This window comes from Paroedura picta, chromosome 9, assembly GCF_049243985.1.
Source record: "Paroedura picta isolate Pp20150507F chromosome 9, Ppicta_v3.0, whole genome shotgun sequence".
In the NCBI taxonomy this organism is placed as follows: Eukaryota; Metazoa; Chordata; class Lepidosauria; order Squamata; family Gekkonidae; genus Paroedura; species Paroedura picta.
Window position 1 is genome coordinate 61863395 of NC_135377.1, and position 13714 is coordinate 61877108.

General features: G+C 42.1%; 1 long non-coding RNA gene across 39 annotated transcripts in view; it reads right to left on the reverse strand.

Annotated features, from left to right (window-relative positions):
- LOC143845043 (uncharacterized) overlaps positions 1–13714 on the reverse strand; it is a 622217-nt gene that overhangs the window by 413451 nt on the left and 195052 nt on the right. For all 39 annotated transcript variants that reach the window (XR_013234233.1, XR_013234236.1, XR_013234235.1 and 36 more), the window contains one exon: positions 9635–9711. This is a non-coding gene — a long non-coding RNA (uncharacterized LOC143845043). The remainder of the gene's footprint in view (positions 1–9634; positions 9712–13714) is intronic.

Sequence of the window (13714 nt, forward strand, 5' to 3'; positions counted from 1 at the left end):
GAATAGCCTGTACATCACTCTAACTCCCCACCACATTACAGCATCTCCCCCTGAGGCACAGGTTGGGTGGATTTGTTGAGTCCAGGGAAGGAGGAAGGTGGCAGAGAGCTAGGGCATATTTTCAGTGCTGTGGGAATTGTAGTGATTGGAACGAATGTGTTTTATTGTGCGGTTTTTATTCTGCAACCTGCCACAAGCCAGCTAGTTTGGGAGTGGCGAGCAATTATTTATTACTTTGTCTGTTTTATATGCTGCCCTCCCTGGAGGCTCAGGGTGGTTTACATAAAACGTATAAACAATACATGAAACAATCCATAACATAAATAACCGTAACATTAATACTAATAATACTAATACTAATAATAAAAAGTTGTGTGGTAGCAAGTTTCTCAGATGAGTTGGGTGATGCCTACTACTTGGCTATGTTGTGCTGAGCCCAGTGAAATTGTGTTAGAATCACAGAATCATAGAGTTGGAAGGGGCCATACAGGCCATCAAGTCCAACCCCCTGCTCTATGCTAACTGATTATTGTTGCCCAGCAACTCCCTTAGTGGCCACAGAGATTCATGTGCCTCCAATCTTGGATTATGATTACCAGCCCCATGTGTATATTTTTTCAGGTTTCATATTCTTCTGCAAACCTGGGGGCTTTTTAACCAGGTTTGTAAGAAAATCTGTCTTGACTGTTCATGGCTCCAACCTCAGATTTGAGTATCCACAGGAAGAACTATTTGGAGATTTAGATATATTAATGATTTCTACTTTGGTTGGGTGGTTAATTGCTTATCTGTGTCCTGGGATATAGTTTTTAGTGTGCATCTTAAGCTATTCAAATATGTAACTGCAGATCTATACTTCTTACAAAATCAATAAACACCTTTAATGAGTTAAAAATCTATCGTTATACTCAGGCTATCTTTGCAACATTTCCCCTTACATTTTTCACAATTTCTAGTTTCATTGCTCAAAGCACATTCACCTTCTAACATTTACTTTTTCTTCTGCACTTATATATAACACAAACTTATTTTCTCTTCCTTACCATGAATTGTATCATGTCACAATAAATTAGCTGCCCCTTTGGATACAGAAATGGAGTTTATTGTCAACATGCACAGAGATCTCCCCCTTTTCAACCAATTTTAATTTGAAGAAGCAGACATATTACAGAATTACTAGAAAGAACAGCGTGATCATAAACCCTTCAAGGGATCATGAGCCAAGGGGATAACTGAGACAGGACAATATGAATTAGATGGAATAATTGATACCTACAAATAAAGTGGTGGTCCTCATGCCAAAGAAGAAAACAGCAAAACCAGTCCATCCACAGACAAATCAGTAGTTTTTGAAATACTTGAGGGACTTCCCAGCTATGCAGAAAATATGACCATAAATGAATTGAAAGGAAAACAAAAAGGAACCTGCTAAAAACTCAAAATGCTTCATTAGGGACAGAATGTTGACAGCAATTAAGAGCCAGTTAAATAGGGGGGAAACAGGGACTAGTTTGTTTGAATTCTTGAGAGTTTATAATAACCCAGAGGAGAAAATTTGGGGAGGGTGGGATTTCCAAATTGTTCTACATACAAATTTCCTTTTGGGCCTGAGATTTGTTCATACTGAATCGACGTTTTGGAAAAGATTCATTTAGCCAAAGTGATTCACAGTCCATTAGAAAAGCATAATTTTACTTATAATGATGTAGAGCAAGCCAATTTTGTGCTGCTGGAAAAATGAAGTGTACCCCTAGATCCTATGAAGTCAGAAAAACTTTACAGATGTTCTCAACCTATCCAAACCAAGCACTGTATTAGTGATAACTGTAACTCATTGTCAAATTGCATGCTACATTTAATTCCAAAACTCTTTTTCCCTGCATTTTTCTTTCTTACAAAATCCAGTTGCAAATGTTGCATTTTGAAGGTAGGGGCAGTGCTGGTGATGGGGTGGTGGTGGTGGTGGTAGTAGTAGTAGCAGTAGAAATTGCTATAAAGTTGCAGTTGACTTATACCAACCCCATTAAATTTTCAAGGCCACCAACATACAGAGGTAGTTTGCCATTTCCTGACTATGCATAGCTAATTCTGGACTTTCTTGTAGCCCCCACTCAAGTATTCACCAGGGCCAACACTGTTCCCTTCCGGGGTCTGACAAGATCGGGTTGGCCTGGACCACCCAGGGCAGGGCAGGGCAGGAGAAAGATGAGGTATGAATATTTAACCCCAGCCACATTGTCCCATTACTTCATAGAAAAAATACCACTTGAGTTTACTCCTGGAGAAATATACCCAATACCATAACAGTAATCTTTAAGAAAGTCAGTATGGTGTCACAATTAGAATGCTGGACTTGGACCAGTGAGATGGTCTGAATCCCAGCTAGACATAAAATGAAACTGGGAGGCCTTGGGACGCTCACACATCTTACTACACCACCTTATGAAGGCAACCGGGAGATAACCTTTATATAGACACGCTGACCTTTCATGTGTTCTTTTGCTGGTGACAGTTATTTTGCTGCAGCAGATTATTATGGCTAGCCTTCCAACACCCAGAACCACTTTTTATGTTAATTAATGAAACAGTAAGTGTAACAATTAAACTAGGATTAATTTCAGCATCGGCGGAAGTATGTTCTAACAACAAAAACTCGTGCTGGAATATATACTAACAACTAACAAAAACTCGTGCTGGAATATATACTGTTAGTTTTGAGCCACTGGAATCGTTTTATTTTAATTTTTTTTTACAATAGACTAACACAGCCGCCACCTTTGGAATAATTCTTAATAATTCTCCCCCGCCCCAAGAATGAAAATGCTCCCTAAATATTCTTAAATCTCAAGGCTACTTTTTGAGTGCTGATCCACAGGACAGGAGGAGGACAGGCTGGAGGAAAAACAAACAAGGGCCAGCAAATACCAATACTTCAAGAAACCTAAGCTTTTAATAACCGGGATCAGAAAAAAGGAGAACAAACCGTGAAAATGAGACAGCTTGAAACAAGCCTAATCGCCTGCCTGTCTGCCTCTGAACCTACAAACACAGCAGAGATTCAGCGCTGCCACCAACAGCGCTTCCACTCAGTGCAAGGGTGGTCCAATTCCAAAGATAGAATTCCATATCCTATAGAGGGATGAAATTCCTTCCTCACTGATAACTTCTCACAAGAGATCTATTGCATCCGTTTACTTGCAAGGCCACCAAAGCTCTACGACCGTTTAAGCACTGGAGGTTTCATGCCGGGCTGCAGGCTGGAGTTTTAGTTGTGGCAGGTTGCCCCACCTCTTCCTGTACCCCCGCAGGGGAGCATTTGGCCCGGTGCACCTCATCCACCCCCAATTTGTGCTCCTGCACGGGAGCTGGGGCAGTGAAGTTCCCAGGTCTACGTAAGGATCCATTCCAGCTGCAGGACACTGAAGATACAAATGCCCACCTCTTTCCATTTTAAGTCAGGATTCGTTTACGATTTTCGTCAGGATTCGTTTATGACAAGAAACCTATTTCCCTTAGTCTGCTGAAACCCAATTACCTATTCCACAAGGCAAACTAAAAATACACATGATACACACACACACATTTGTAAAGCTAGATATTAGTTTTCCATGCAGAACCCAGCTATCTTTCAGTTCCCCATATCAGGCAAGCACACTACTTATCTGCACTGGTGCACACAGTGTGGTCTCAGCTGTTCATATTGGTCTTTCTAAGACAGTGATATATAGCAGCACATTTCCACCACCCCTCACCATAAAGCTGTGCAAATCTTCTGAAAGCTAATTATTTTCTTCCCAGTTTTCTTCCAGCATGCAGATGTTCCACTTATCCAAATATATTCCTCCATTAGTGCTAAGAAAGAAAGAAAAAAGCACATTCCAAACTCTCTTATCGATTACTATTGTGTAGTCAGAGGGAGACATTTCACACATGAAACCCACAAGGCTCTGTCAAACACCAGTAAAAGGAGTATAGAAATGCTCTACGAATTCGCACGAGCATTTGAGGTTGGCTCCTTGTAGTGACTGCAGCCATGGAGTCCAAGCAGCATGCCTACTGAAAGCAAAGGTTACAAAAAGCAGCAGTTTGGGGTGTGCAGCATTTCAGCACAGACTGTGACAGTTTAATGCAGTGGTCCCCAACCTTTTTATCACCGGGGACCACTCAACGCCGGGGACCACTCACCGGGGACCACTCAACGGCTTTTACTGAGGCCCGGGGGGGGTAGTTTACTACTCTACTCTCAACCACTGCCCTAGCGCTCTCTGATCGCTATGGTAATGTTGAAACATCCCTTTAAAATAAGATACAGACACAGAACAACTATGAAGTGTGTTGTAAAGGGCTGGGGGGGGATGAAGTAAAGGGCCGGGGGGGGAAGGCGTCCTTCAGGGCCCACCTCCAATTAGTCAAAGGACCACATGTAGTCCGCAGCCCACAGGTTGGGAATCGCTAGTTTAACGGACACAGAACTTAATTCTGTGGGTCGCGGTATTCTCTAGACAAATGTCATTATTCAGGGTGCTGAAACCTGACTGTGGGAGGGGAATTACGATGGTTTAAATATGGTGGAAGTGAGCAGCCAAGCCAGCTTTTTGGTGTCACAGGAAGGAATCACAAATTTTCAGTCACTAATAAATACTTGCCATAATTTTATTTTTGGATTAGAGAAAGCTGTATATAAAATGTATTGTATTTTCTTCATTTGTTTTAAACTTTCACCACTGAATTCTTGCCACTGTCAACATGCCATGAGCCTAATCAAGGGCTAACATGTTGTTCTGGGCCCATACTACTTATTTAAAATGATGATTTGTAAATAATTTTAAAATGGACTGGGTTCAGAAGCAAGCCCTAACTTGTACCACAATAGCTGGAGTACAGTCCTGCTCTTAAGAAACTGGGGGGAAAGCAGAAAAGAAATCCATCTGCCTTCTTTTGTTTTCTTTTACAGCCAAAGCAGCATCTTAGCAGCTTCTTTGGTTCCAGTGAGCCAAAGGCCTCAATGTGCCCATTTGAAGGGTTGGGGAAGGGACTATTCAGCACCATCCTGAAGTGCAGGTTATGTTGTTAAGCGGCTTTGCACTTAACCTTATTTCTACTTCTTTGCAGGTATTTCTACTTCTTCAAGAGTAACAGGCAGTGGAGTACAACATTTTTTAAACATTAAATGCCTTTTCAAGTTAGCACTGGTTTTACACTCAAATTACTCAGACAAGCTGCCATATGTCGGCTTTCCTGCATTTGAAGCCTGAATTGCTGAACCTGGATCACATTTGATGAATGAATAAGATTTTAATTTAATTAAATTTGCTAAGGATTTGGAGTAGTGGGTGGGACAGCAGGAGTAAAATGAGTAAAATAAAGTAAAAGCTCCAGAGAGCACAGAAATGAGGCCTAGCAATTGAGATATTTGTCAAGCCCTATCCTTTGCATGTCGCCATGTTCTGAAGTGAAGCTTTTGGCTATGCCAGAAAGACAGCCTTCTCTGTGGTGGGACCTTTACACCGGAAATACCTCTCTTCAATTGTTCACCTGCCATCTGGCATACAGAAATTTAGGTTTCAGGTGAAAAATTGTCATTTTTCTCCCTTCCCCTTTTTGCTCTTGGCCCCCATAGTGCCATTACCCTGTAATATTTTATGTGCTTTGATTTGTTACTGATTGCTAATAGTGGATTATAACATTAGTTTTATGACTGAACATTGTTGATTGCGTTACTGCAGGCTGACAGTATTTACTCAAATACAAGACAGGTTTTGTCACAAGAACGCCAACAACAACAAAAGTGGAGTTGGTCATCTTATTCACATACAAGTTACAGTTATGTTCAAGAACAAATTAATATTGGGATGGGCATGAACTGGTTCAGGAACTAAAGTTTGTGACAATTTTGGCTAGTTCATGGTTCACAAATTGAAGTTCATGGCAGGTCAACTGGTATGAACTTTCCACAAGCTTTCAAGCAGTTTGTGTCAGTTTGTGAATACATACTTTTCCAGATGGTCACTAAAATGTTTACAAAACTTCAAAACAATTTACCCTCAACATGAAGAGATTGTAGAGAAGCGAGCAGCAGGGTAAGGTTACCTATGTGTTTGGTGTGGGTAACTTGCAGGGGGTCCATTCTACATGCTTTTGAAAGTGAGCACTTTTTCTGGGGACACTTTTTTTTTGGGGGGGGGGGTTACAACTTGGTCCGCCAAAACCCATTATAAACATAACTTGGAGGGCATGTAGAAGAGCACTGGGGGAGGTCCTCTGTGAGATTGAGGTCCCAAGCATTCAAAGAGGGAAGGGGACACACAAAATATAAGGACAATTTGACTACTTGCTCATTTTCAAGAAGAAATATCCCTACACTGATGAGGAAGTGACCAGGCCTGGCTCTCATTTGTCTTTCTTACCTACATCAATGGGGTGCAACCAAGGGGCTGCAGTGTAAGATGGAAAATTGACCCAAACTCTCTACCTCCCTCTTCCACATACAGAAGAGAAGCAGAAAGAAAACTTAGGACCTAGGCCTATAAAATTTACATGAGCAAACACAAATATGTATCAAATAATTGAGAATCTACATGAATATACAGTAGATTGATTCTGCATGTAAAATGTGTCAACATTATTTAAAAAGTATAACTCTGTCTTCCCTCCTAACAGTTCTGTGTTAGAGTTGGCTAGCTTTAACAAAGTAAATGTTGCTGTTATTACTGATAAAGCGAAGTCTCATTGTTATCAGCCTAAATGGTATATCTTAAGGAGGTGATTTAGTATACAAGAGAGTTAGTTGTATTATTTACTGCTTTTAATGGCTCTGTCACTTAGGATTATTAATGGATTTGTGCAAAATACGTTAAGATTTCTGTTACTGCTTTTTCAGTTGAACAAATAAACTCATATTTAATGCATGTTCAGATCACTTCACTGTTGTGAATGAATTTAACTAAATTAAACTCTGGCATGCTTGAGTAAGGAGGAAGTCAGGCAGCTACCTACTGCTCTTAGAAAAGCAGTAATGACAATCTATAATAGGAACTTTCCTGAGCTCCTTACCAAACTACAACTCTAGCAACCTGCTGAACCTTACTCTTCCTAGAGTTTACGCGTTTATTTCCTAGATTCCCAACATTCTAATGTAGCATACAACTGGGAATGCAGAAAATATGCTTTAAAAAGGAAAGATGCTTTTATCCTTGGTCTGTGAAAGAAGTTGTACACAATGGCTGGTCATACTATCCTCTATCGGCCAACTTCATACCTAGAGCACAGAATCACAGATTCTGAGAAGCTACTATCTCTCGTGGGTCCTTTAAAAAAAATGCTTCTGACAGGACTGACTTTAACAGAATGTCACATTTGATTTTGGGTTAATTCAGTTTTTCAGTATAATTGAAAGGCCTTTACTTTGTCTAAGGACCCTTAGCATTCTCCGTTTCAAAGAGTAAGCAGGGAGCAGGAGAAATGAGGTCAGACAGACAGAATGAAAACACTGTTGCACAACACCATGTTGGCCTTGTGTTTAGGTCAGATTATAGGCCCAACACCTCCATGTCAGTCCAAGTGGAAAAAGAAACTACAGGGTGCAACATTTATCCAGCTGTGTGAACTCTGCTGCCCAGATGTTTTCCTCCAACAAAGCAAGATCAACATCGCACTGAATTGCTGTCCTCTGTTGCCAACCGGGTTCTGCTTTTCTCCAAACTGGCTCCTGGCATGCCTTATGCCTTTGTAATCCACACCATTCTCAGCACTTGCTTGCCTCAGTAATAGCCCTTGCAGCTTAAAAGATGCCTGGCAATGACTGACCATCCCCATCTTCCACAAGGCACAAGTGTTTGAGGTTGAATCACCATGGATATAATTTTAGCGCGGGAAAACTCCATCTAATTCTAGAATGAATCACCCAGTTGATCTTCCCTGCTACCAGATTGATGCTGAAGCACACTGTAGGATACTACATGTTTTAAGGGAGCCTGCAATGCATACCATTGTTCTAAAACCCGAACAATCACAAACTGTGTGTTCAAACACCAGCCAAGCTATTGGACATTTTGTATGCCCCATATGTCCAAGATGATATTTCGTAGTGTTTTCATCATTCATACTATAGAACAGGGGTGGCCAAACTGTAGCTCTCCAGATGTCCATGGACCATGGGAATTGTAGCCCATGGACATCTGGAGAACCATAGGTTAACCACCCCTGCTATACAGCCCTGGCCCTCATTTGTCTTTCTATCTACATCAATGTGGTCTACGCAGGGGACTGCAGTGTAAGAGGGGAAACTAGCCCCAACCCCCAACTTGTTTTCCATGCACAGAAGTACTTACTGCAAGCATAAAAGAAGCTTAGGGCCTAAACTTATAAGATTTACATGTACATAAACCCAGCTTGTTGCGGAGTAAAACGGTAATAACTGGGGAAGCAAATAGCAAAACCACCCTGCATTGAGTCTGCCAAGAAAACGCTGGAGGGCGTCACCCCAAGGGTCAGACATGACTCGGTGCTTGCACAGGGGATACCTTTACCTTTAAAACCATAATTAATCGTGATTAACAACTATCCTTTGGAAAAGTTAGCCCAGAATTTAATAACAGTATTGTTGAAGGTTTCTGCCTTAAATTTCTACAAATATAAAGCTCACATTTTACATCTTATAAAGTTTCAACCATGAAAGTAACTTCAGTGTAGCAGAGAGAAGGCAATTCTGGGATCATCCCATTGGAAAAACAATGGTTTGAGAGATCTACTCAAGGTAGTCCACAAAATAAAAAAACAATACACTAACATCATAAAACCCCCAACATTAAAAACAAGCAAAAACAACAACAGAGAGCTGACTGAAATGATATTAATAAAAGTAATTACACTGCCTCGAGACGTCATATTGAGGGGCGGTATATAAACTGAATGAATAAATAATATAATTACAATAGACAGACCATAACAATATAATGGCCGTTCAGTGAATACAGAAATCTGATAATTATTAGCCAAGTCGCTCCATCTAAAAGAGATACATACACTTGTGAAATTAACAATGTACCAGAAAAGCAGACACACATTCAGATTAGACCTATTACGATTCAGGGATTATAGAAAGAATGGAACTGGCAACAGAATAGACTGAATTAATACCATAATTGTGCTACACACTGATAAACAGTGTCTGTATCCATGGTTGAAAGGTGAGATAGGGTTTTGTATTTGATGTATCTTTGTATTTCCTTTCATTGTTCGTTTGTTGTTTGCTTGTTTTAGTAAGCCAAGTTTTACTTTACCAAGTTAATGTGGTTAATGCTTTTATGAAATGTTAAAATTCTCGTCTTCAGTTCTGGTATACATTGTTATCATTGTTATGATGTTATACTATGAATTTACACTGCAGTATCCCAGCATTTTATGTAAACTGCCCTGAGCCTCAGGGGAGGGTGGTACATAAATAAATAAATAAATTCATTAATTGATTAATCAGGATTTCATTTCTGTCTGATACCAATGTCAAATATGGCTCCTGTATGTTAAAAAAAAATGTTATACTGTGAAACAGCTTAGGCCATCTTAATGTAAACCTTAATATAAAACAGCAAATAAAGAATGAACCACTCTAATATTTATGGAAATAATTTCCTACCTTCGAGATGTGCCTCAGTCACCGTGGCCAGCCTATGATACAAGTGTTCAGCAGTGAAATAAGGTCTGGGTCTAAGCCTGTTTAAAGATAGAAACAGAGGTTCAGTCACATTAAGTAAAACCCAGTGCCATAAAAGTAAGTCTACATAACATTAAAGGAACGCAATGAACACCTGCCAAAAATGAATGCATTTAGCATCGCTGAACTGTTTCTTTTAGATGTTTCTGGATTCCATCTGTACCTTGCGGGTTTATTTTATTTCATCAAGTCAAGCCATATGTAGTCACCATAGCAGGTTGTAGTCTATCGGTCAGAAGGTGGTGGGTCCTTCTGACCACCCAAAAGCTGTGCCAGATATCACAGGACTTACATGAATCAAAGCCAAATGGGATGAGAGACTGCAGTATGGAAGGGAACAGGAGAAGGTTTAGTGGAAAGGCTAACAGGGAGAGTCAAGTGAGATTATAATAGCTTTATCTCAGAAAATATGGTTGACCACAGCTGCTCTAACTCATATTTGCTCTAACTCACCAGCTTCAAAATTGAAGTTATATCCACAGATTACTTCATGGAAGAAAAAACATAGAAAATTACACTCAACAGTAACCAAAACACAATTTTGTTGTGTCTAATGCAGGCTTTCTCAGCAAGAGTTTTGTGAAGCTCTGGGGCTTCTTGACAGCCCAGGGTGGATTTCCTGGAGCCAGCGTGGTGTAGTGATTAGGAGCCACAGCTACTAATCCAACGAGCCAGGTTTAATCCCCCACCCCCCACATGCAGCCAACTGGGTGACTTTGGGCTCACCACAGCACTGATAAAGCTGTTCTGACCGAGAAGTAAGATCACGGCTCTCTCAGCCTCACCTGCCTCACAGGGTGTCTCTTCTGGAGAGAGGAAGGGAAGGTAATTGTAAGCTGCTTTGAGACACCTGGTAGAAGAAAGCCGCATATAAAAATGAAGATATGCTTCCCAAATATACTCTGCATGAACATGCCACTTCTGGGATTTCATGAATCCTGAAGAATGTTTCAGGGGGTTCTCAATGGTAAAATAGTTGAGAAAGGCTGGTCTAATGTATGCCTTGTAATATATGCCTTCATCTCAGCATGGAGACTGCATTTCTCTCAGAACAACCACCAGTCTCCAGACCACAAAGATCATTTCCCTTGGAGCAAATGTTAGCTTCAGAAGGTAGACTCTAGAGCAGGGGTAGTCAACCTGTGGTCCTCCAGATGTCCATGGACTACAATTCCCATGTGCCCCTGCCAGCATTTGCTTGCAGGGGGTCATGGGAATTGTAGTTTATGGACATCTGGAGGACCACAGGTTGACTACCCCTGCTCTAGGGCATCATCTACCTCCCCAAACTCTACCCTCTGCAGTCACTACCCCTAAATTTCCATTCATTTCTAGGGTTATCAGGTCCCCCTATGGCCAACAGCAGGGGATGGTGGGTTGAAGCCTGGGGAGGACATAACCTCAGTGGGATACAATGTCATACAGTCCATCCTCTGTATCGTCTTGAGAGGAGCTTTAATTCCGGGGGATCCCCAGGTCCCATCTGGAGGTTGGCCTTTCATTTGTCTCCAAAGTCAGAATTGGCAGTACATTTACAATACTGAAAAACCAGTTTCTTGGCACCGAAAGTAATTGATCAGGCCATTAAAAAACTTCAGATAATTAACAACAGTGTCTGCATCAGATATGTATACATAAAGGAATATATTTACGCATACTCAAAATAATATAAAACAGTTATGACACATCTAGTTGGAAGATTTTGCTTTTGCTCCCTATCCAAAGCAAAAATATTCTTAATCACTTACAACCAACACAGGAAAAAAGAAATTGGCCTGCTCCTCCAGGGAAGGGAAGGAATGGTTTCCAAATTATGGTTATATTTTGCAGAGATGACTTATTCATGTTGCAATGTGAAACATATGGTTTCTTTAGCGTTTCCTCTCCCCCTTCAATTCTGTCTAACGGTCTATAGTAACTAATGCTACTATGTCCTCTTCAGATGTTCACTTTATGTGGGAATTTGAAATAAAGTCATCACACACACACACACCCTCTTGCCCTGGATTCCCAGTGACGCTGAGGAAGGGAAAATTAAGGGAGGGCCTCTTCTCCAAGGGAAATACTGAGGTAACCAAGCAAATAGCCAGATACCGTGCCATAGCATGCAAAGTCCGACAAAAACTCTGCTACTGGAAATTTGCCTTAGGTAATCATGACTTTCCCAAAGAACATGAGATGCAACATGGGGTGGTGGTTGGCTAGGTTGCATGGATCCATTGACGGCTTCAATGAAGTGCAAACTACTGCCTCCTTCAGATTGTCTGGGAGGTCCCTGAAGTGAGGGACTGGTTTATTATCTCCTAGGGTGCTCCTCCCATTCCATTCTTGCTTGTTTTAAGGACCCACGAGGGGCAGGGGTCTAGAGCAGTGGTCCCCAACTAGTCTGGGGACTAGTCCTGGTTCGTGGATCAGTTGGTACCAGGCTGCAGCCCCTCCTCGTCCTCCTCCCTGGCTGCTGCCTCGGGGGCTGCCCTGCCACTGGCTAACCTTTGATGCTTTCCAGCGGCCGCCATGGCTGGGGTTCCCCCTCGGCGTAACACTGCGCAGCTGCTGCTGGCAGCGCCCCCAGCAGGCGGCGGAAAGTCAGGGGCGCCGGCAGGAAAGCAAGTGGAGCAGGGGCTCAGGCGGCGGAGACATCCCTTGGTGAAAGACTACCCCCCCGAGCCTCAGTAAAATTGTCAAGTGTTCACTGGTCCCCGGTGATAAAAAGGTTGGAGGCCACTGGTCTAGAGCAGTGGTCCCCAACCCCCGGTCTGAGGACCGGTATCGGTCCATGGATCAGTCGGTACCGGGCCGCAGCTCCTCCTCGTCCTCCTCCCCTGCTGCTGCCTTGGGGGATGCCCTGCCACTGTCAACTCACCTTTGGTGCTCTCTGGCAGCCACCATAGCTGGGGCTCCCCCTCAGCGTGGCACTACGCAGCTGCTGCTGGCAGTGCTCCCCAGTGGACGGTGGGAAAGGGGTGCCGGCGGGAAGGCAAGTGGAGCAGAGGCTCAGGTGGCGGCGGCAACAACGTCCCTTGGCAAAAGACTACCCCTCCTCTGGGGCCTCAGTAAAATTGTCAAGCGTTGACCGGTCCCCGGTGAATAAAAGGTTGGGGACCACTGGTCTAGAGGACAGATAGTAGTAGTACAGTCCACTTCAATCTGGATAAGAGGCCTGAATCACATATGCAGCAACACCGATACTGAAGCACACGCATTATCATCTTGACCTGGAGTCCAAAATATTTTTGTTTCCAATGGACTTATCCAAGTTGCAAGCAATCTGTACCACATGTAGGAATGGGCTGGGTTTCTTTTTCATTTTGTCACGCTGATAAAGAGTTATTTTTTATAGAAACCTTACACTGTAAACAGAGAACAACACAGCGCTCCTCCACAAATTAACCCGTTAAAAAAATTCAATGGTTCACACACACAAAGCCAATTTATTTGAAATCATTTGTATACAGGCAACTCTATTTGCAGAACTCATTTTAGACCAGTAGACATCCCACCCCAAGCCCCACCACAAACAACAGTATGTTCGCCTTTCCTCTGACAAACACAAGTTCACAAAAGAGTTTTAAAGTGAACCTTGTTTGCTTAAACGCTCAGCACTTCTTTTCTACTGTGATATTCCTTTAAGATCACTTTCCATGGAAGTACCACCCTGAGGCATGTTTTGTTTGTTTGTATGCTACATGATACAATGCAAATGAGCTATTTTTATCTAAGTGGCTTTTTCGAGTTGCTATAATGTAAAAGAAGCTAATGGACATAGAAGGCCATAACTCTAGTTTAGAATGTCACTGTGAACTCCTAAACCCACTCTTCCCCAAATGGAATAATACAATAAAAACCACATTCTGGAAGGAAAACAGTTGATGAGCAAAAAAATACAGGATAACTCCACCATGGCTCCCAACGTTTAGTCTTCTATCATTTGTTTCTTTGCGCCTTGAGAACAGAAGGAAGATATGCAAGCACCAATGCAAAAGCTAGTCCACAGTCTTGCAA